Source organism: Mobula hypostoma, chromosome 11, assembly GCF_963921235.1.
Source record: "Mobula hypostoma chromosome 11, sMobHyp1.1, whole genome shotgun sequence".
NCBI lineage: Eukaryota > Metazoa > Chordata > Chondrichthyes > Myliobatiformes > Myliobatidae > Mobula > Mobula hypostoma.
Genome location: NC_086107.1, coordinates 68355207 through 68362710, shown reverse-complemented (window position 1 = coordinate 68362710; position 7504 = coordinate 68355207).

Below are 7504 nucleotides of genomic sequence, written 5' to 3'. Positions count from 1 at the left end.
TATTGGTCTCTCCTGTTCCTTTGAGTTCATCAGATATGTGGAGAGGGGGAGCCTGCTACACGGGCAACAGCTTGCTCTCCATATCGTACTGCCCAGGCTTGTGTATCTAGACAGCAAGGCTGCAATATCCATGGTCAACTCTGACTGTCAGAGCGCTCACCTTGGGGATGGTGATGGTGATGGCCTCCCAGGGGAAAGAGGCAACACACACAGAATGCTGGAGGAACTCAGCAGGCCAGGCAGCAATTATGGAGGTGAATAGATCGTCAACGTTTTGGGCCTAGACCCCTCTTAAGAGAGGAGAGTGGACCACAGGAGAAAGGGAAAGTGGAGGTGTCCTAGAGGGAAGTCATAGGCAAGTGAGAAGAAGTAAAACTAAGAGTGGGAAATAGAGATGGGGGGGTGGAATTTGTTTACTGGAAGGAGAAATTGATATTCATGCTATCAGGTTGGAGGATACCCAGTCAGAATATAAGGTGTTGCTCCTCCTCCCTGAGGGTGGCATCATCTTGGCACAAGAGGAGGCTGTGGACCAACACTTCGGAACAAGAATCGGAATTAAAATGTTTGGCCACCGGGAAGTCCCACTCATGGCGGGTGGCATGGAGGTGCTCAACAAAGGCAACAGTCTGCATTGCTGCACAGGATGGAGAGTTCTGGTGATAGGAAATTCAGCTGTAAAGGGAGTAGATGACTTCTGTGGCCACGTGCAAAATTTTGGAATAGTATGTTGCTTCTCTCATGCCAGGATCAGTGATGTCACAGTTATTCTAGAAGAGACACTAAACATTCAGAGGTTGTGGTCCACATTGGTACTAATGATATCAGTAAAAAGAGGAAAACAAGTAGGGATTTCTGCTTTCCTGGTATTAGTGTGAAAGGCTTAGAGTGGGAGAAAATTTTAAATTGCACTTGTACTGTTTGTCATATATTTTAACAGATATGCATATGATTTTAGAAGGTCTGATTAGTATTTTTTTCAGATGACTTAGAAGTGAGTGGTGTTGACAGTGAGGAGGGGATTCAGGGGTTACAGAACGATATTGATCATCTAGTAAATTGAACAGAGCAATTATGGAATTGAATGACACAGTATATGAGGTGATATATTTTGGGATGTTTAGTAAGTGGAGGACAAATGCCATGAAATTTAGGGTGCTTTGGAGTGCTAAGGCATGGAAGGACCTGGGTTTACAAGCCCAAAGATCCCTAAAGATGGCAGCACAGGTGGATGGGATGATGAAGAAGGTATATGGAGTACTGATCTTTATTAGTCATGATATAGATATGGGTATCATGGTACAACTTTATAAAACTGTGCTTAGGCTGTGCTATTAAAAAGAACATGATTACAGTGGAGGAAGCAGAGGGGGTATCATTATATAAAATAATGAGGGGCCTAGATGGGTTGTATAGTGAGAAACCTCTCCCCTTAATGGAGAGAAACTAGTTCAAAGTGAATTTATTATCAAAGTACATATACAACTCAATATAGGACCTTAAGAAACACATACAAAATGCTGGTGGAACGCAGCAGGCCAAGCAGCATCTATAGGAAGAAGTACAGTCGTCGCTTCAGGTCGAGACCCTTCGTCCTGACCCGAAACGTCAACTCTACTTCTTCCTATAGATGCTGCCTGGCCTGCTGCGTTCCACCAGCATTTTGTGTGTGTTGCTTGAATTTCCAGCATCTGCAGATTTTCTCGTGTTTGCGTTTTTAAATACTACCTTGAGATTCATTTTCTTGCAGGCATTCACAGAAGAACAAAGAAATACAGTAGGATCAATGAAAAACTACACAGAAAGACTGACGCCCACCCAGTGTGCAAAAGAAGACCTTCTGTGCACACAAAAATACATGCATGCATAAATAAATGAAAGCAGAGGATACAGATGGCAGGTGAGGAGTAACACGATTAGATGCGTTCTAAAGCAAACTTTATTCACCTCAAAGGTGGTTGCATTTTGGAATGCATTGCTTGAGAACATGGCAGAGGGAAGTCACAGAAAAGTACAACACAGAAACAGGCCTTTTGGCCCATCTGTGCCAAACCATTTAAACTGCCTAGTCCCGGCAACCTACACAGAGATTAAAGCCTTCCATACCACTACCACCCCTGTACCTATCCAAACTTCTCTTAAACATTGAAATTGAGCTCACATGCACTGTTTGCATTGTCGGCTGGTTCCTTGCTCTCATGACCCTCTAAGTTTCACCTCATGTTCCCTTTAAAAGTTTCACTCTTAACCCATGATGTCTAGTTGTAAACCCTCCCAGCCTCAGTGGGAAAAGCCTGCTTGCATTTACCCTATCTATATCCCTCATAATTTTGTATACTTCTATCAAATCTCCCCTCAGTCTTATACATTCCAAGGAATAAATCCCTAGCCTGTTCAGTGGTTTCTTATAACTTAGGTCCTCAGACCCAGCAACATCCTTATAAATTTTCTCTGTGCTCTTTCAACCTGATTTACATCTTTCCTGTAGACAGGTGACCAAAACTGCACACAATACTCCCAAATTAGGCTTCACCAATATTTTCACAACATTCAAAAAACAGTATTTGATTTCCACTTGAATAATCAAGGCATAGAATGGCTGGTAATAGGAGAGGGTATAGGTGGCTGAAGGTCGTGTTCCTGAACTCTGGCCTAGTTATTGATGTAAGTGGGAAGAGGCTAAGAAAAACAGAGGAAGGAAAAATTAAAGGAGAAATGTGTAGACTGAAACAACTGGACTCGCTATTAACTGGAGAGTAAAATCAGAGGATAAATACAGGCATCTTCCTTATCTATTCCCTGCCCTCTCTGCACCACCCTCAGTGTCCTCAAACTTCTCAACATCCTACCTTCACTCTGAAGGGCAAAAATATCCATAAACCCCTTTCCAGCATAAACTTCCTACTTTAAAATTCCACTTCAGAGAACTGTGGTGATAAAATCAAAGGGCAGGTGGTAAGTCTCTGTGAATTATGGATGGGAAGACCAAGAGGAGTAAATAGGGAAAGGGTGAAATGTTGTGTCCATTTTTCAGGTATTCAGGGAACGATTTCAAGGTTTCTATCCTGGCTTATGAGGTTATCTCCTTAGCTCCCTCTACCCAGCACTCTGGTCATCAAGGGAGGCTCAAAATGATAAGTGCACCAACAAACCAAAATGGAGGAGTGGGCGGGAAGTGAAGACCAGACAATGTTACAAGTGGGCCTTGTGTTGGCCCCACCCATGGTGGTTTTAAAGTACAAGGTTTGGTTGTAAAGGTTGAAACTTGCTTCAGACTATGGATTCTTATATAACAACAGAAAACAATGGAAATACTCAGTAGGTTAGGCCACATTTGTGGGAAGAGAAACAGTGCTAACTCTTCAGAAGCTTGTTTAACTGTAGTGAGCAGAGGCAGTGGTTGTTGGTGACCATCAGGATAAACAGAAATCAAGTTTATCTGGTCCATGGATCTGAATGGAAACAAAGGTATTACCCCTTTCCCACACTTCCTGCAGCTGAAATGCCTTTTATCCTTCCCAATTCTGATGAAATGTTATCAACCTGATACATTTACTCTGTCTTCCTACTGATATGGTCTGACCTGCTCAGTATTTCGAGCTTCATTTGTTTTAATCTTGGATTTTCAGCATCTGCAGTGGGTTTTTTAAAACTTTTTTTCAAGCACCCTAGTAGTGTTTTCCTCAATATTTGGTGAAGAATTAATCCCCATTAGATGTTCACAGTTGTGCAGAACATTGGACATGTATTTCACAGATGAATTGGGCTGGACACACCAGAAAGCAGTTCCACTCAACACAATAATCTGATTTATTCATAGGGTGTTAAATATTGAGTGCAAAGCTCTCATTTCCTAATCCATTACATGCTGAACCACTTCCCGTTTAAGCTTAGTTGCTAGCTTTCTTCATAAATAAGATAGAAGTGTACCCACTTTTCACATTGAGATAAAAGCACAGCAATAATGGGAGCAACACATATAAAAGTTGCTGGTGAACGCAGCAGGCCAGGCAGCATCTCTAGGAAGAGGTACGTTCGACGTTTCGGGCCGAGACCCTTCGTCAGGACTAACTGAAAGAAGAGCTAGTAAGAGATTCTCTTACTAGCTCTTCTTTCAGTTAGTCCTGACGAACTGAATCTGAATCTGAATCTGGCCAGCATCTGCAGATTTCGTCGTGTTTGCAATAATGGGACATATTTCTTCATTGTGTTGGCAGTACTCTGCTTCTGAATTTTGGTTCCAGTAACTCCAGAAGTGTTGAGTTTTGGAAAAAGTACAAGGTATTTCAAAGTAATGCATGTCTGACATAAAAAAATTAGTACTGTACAATGTTCAAAGTATGTAAACTTGATACAACCTTGAGATTCGTCTCTTTACAGGCAGCCACAAAACAAAGCAGCCCGATAGAACCCATTAAAACAAAAGAAAACCGTCGAACGCCCATTGTGCAGAGAGAATACACAATCGTGTAAACAATAAAGGTAAGCAATACACATAAAAGTTGCTGGTGAACGCAGCAGGCCAGGCAGCATCTCCAGGAAGAGGTACAGTCGACGTTTCGAGCCGAGACCCTTCGTCAGGACTAACTGAAGGAAGAGCTAGTAAGAGATTTGAAAGTGGGAGGGGGAGGGGGAGATCCAAAATGTTAGGAGAAGACAGGAGGGGGAGGGATGGAGCCAAGAGCTGGACAGGTGATTGGCAAAAGGGATATGAGAGGATCATGGGACAAGAGGCCCAAGGAGAAGGAAAAGGGGGAGGGGGGGAACCCAGAGGAGCGGCAAGGGGTATAGTCAGAAGGACAGAGGGAGAAAAAGGAGAGAGAGAGAATGTGTGTATATAAATAAATAACGGATGGGGTACGAGGGGGAGTGGGGTATTAGCGGAAGTTTGAGAAGTCAATGTTCATGCCATAAGGTTGGAGGCTACCCAGACGGAATATAAGCTGTTGTTCGTCCAACCTGAGTGTGGCTTCGTCTTTACAGTAGAGAAGGCCGTGGATAGACATATCAGAATGGGAATGGGATGTGGAATTAAAATGTGTGGCCACTGGGAGATCCTGCTTTCTCTGGCGGACAGAGCGTAGGTGTTCAGCAAAACGATCTCCCAGTCTGCGTCGGGTCTCGCCAATATATAGAAGGCCACATCGGGAGCACCGGACGCAGTATATCACCCCAGCCGACTCACAGGTGAAGTGTCACCTCACCTGGCGGGACTGTCTGGGGCCCTGAATGGTGATGAGGGAGAAAGTGTAAGGGCATGTGTAGCACTTGTTCCGCTTACACGGATAAGTGCCAGGAGGGAGATCAGTGGGGAGGGATGGGGTGGACGAATGGACAAAGGAGTCGAGTAGGGAGTGATCCCTGCGGAAAACGGGGGGGGGGGAGGGAAAGCTGTGCTTAGTGGTGGGATCCCGTTGGAGGTGGCGGAAGTTACGGAGAATAATATGTTGGATCCGGAAGCTGGTGGGGTGGTAGGTGAGGACCAGGGGAACCCTATTCCTAGTGGGGTGGCGGGAGGATGGAGTGAGAGCAGATGTGCGTGAAATGGGGGAGATGCATTTGAGGACAGAGTTGATGGTGGAGGAAGAGATGCCCCCTTCTTTAAAAAAGGACATCTCCCTCGTCCTGGAATGAAAAGCCCCATCCTGAGAGCAGATGCGGCGGTGACGGAGGAATTGCGAGAAGGGGATGGCATTTTTGCAAGAGACATGGTGAGAAGAGAAATAGTCCAGATAGCTGTGTAAACAAATAGCATTCAGAACTGAAGTTCATGAAAGCGAATCCACACTGTGGTACTTGTAGGTCACAGCCTCAGTTCAGTGCAGAGACAGGTAAGCCTCACAGAGCAGCAAGCTGAATCAGCCTGTCCTGACCTTTCCAATTCAGCTTGCTGTTTAAATCAATCAAAGCTATGGTCTTAACTCACTCTCAGGCCCGGGATCCAGTTTGATTCTGCCTCACCTCAGTTCTGCCACATCGAATTGCTCCAAGTCTGCATCAGCAATGGCCGTACATTGGCTCATTCCCCACTCTGACCCAGACCACACCATGCCATAACTATCCTGCACCTTCAAGACTAGTTCACACAGCAAAAACACCAGGTCACACAGGCAGTTCAAAAGCTCAACTACGATAGGGAAGTTAGTCTTTTGTTTGCAGTGATCATTTACCTGAAAAAGTGTGATTAATGAAGTATTTAGTTGTTTTCTTTGTATTGCCAGCAGCAAAAGAGTCGCAGAGCTTCACCAGCGCCATATTAAAACTGACATAAAACCTGCATCAGTTTATGGATACAAATAATCTCAAAGTTGTGTTTTTTTTTAAGCTTCACCTATGCAAATTCCATTCTTCAGTGGTCTTAAATAGCTACAGACTTTTCAGCAGAGTTTATGTTTATTTACCACCTTTTGAGGTTATAGTCTGAGAGAGAGACAGAGAAAGAGCCATTTTTGGACGATAGGTTGTAAGGAGGAGGTTCTGCATTAATTGACATAGAAATAGGCTGCTTGGAAGTCCTGCTCAGCTGCTTCAATCCTGCTCCTTCCAGATCCCTGTAGTGTTAGGATCCCAGTCTCCCAGGCTGCCTCCTTGGGTAGTCTGTTGATATTGAGGAAGACTTGCCTTCCTTCCAGTTTTGTGGATTCTGAGGTGACTGTGGAGGCCAGTATAGAAACCACAGACGCTTGCACACATGGCACAGAAAGTGTCTGCCAGGGTGGATATGTCGATAGTTTGTAAGGTGGTGCAAACCTTCTGCTGTTTATTCAGTACATCTGTGTGTTCCCTTTGCACTGGCTTGGAGGTCATCCAGATACCCTGCTTCACTTTGAGCAGTAGTGGGTCAGAGGTCCTAGGAGCTTGGGGACAAAACATTTTCACTAGGAGGTCTTGAGCTTTATTGCCTTATCCTCTGTCCACCCAGTAATTTATTCCTGTGTTGGAGCTTGGTAAAGCGAATCTGCTTCAGGAGTCTGGTGCTTAGCTTGCAAACCACGTGGCCCTGCCTGGTGGAGCCAACTGTATATAACCAGAGCCTCTGTGCTGAAGATATTGGCCTTGATGTGACTGCCCGTGACTCCATCTCACAGCAGCTTTTCTCATCCAACCTTGAATTATAAAGACATAGAGTAGGGCACAGAAACAGGCCCTTTGACTCAACTGGTCCATACCAACCACAATATCCTCCCTGCTAGTCCCATTGCTTCCATTCAGCCTATAAACCTGCAAGCTCCTCCCCTCCATGTATCTATCAAAATGCCTCCGAAATGTTGCAGTTGTACCTGCCTCAACCACTTCCTCTGGCAGCTCATTCCAAGTTTTTTACCACCCTTTGTGAAAAGAAGTTACCTCTCAGGTCTCTTTTAAATCTCTCCCCTCTTGTAACTTTGCCCTTTAGACTTGGACTCCCCGATGTTAGGGAAAAAGACTAAGGCTGTCCACCTTATGTTTGGCCCATATGATTTTATAAACTTCTATGAAGTCACCCCTCATTCTCCTGTCCTCT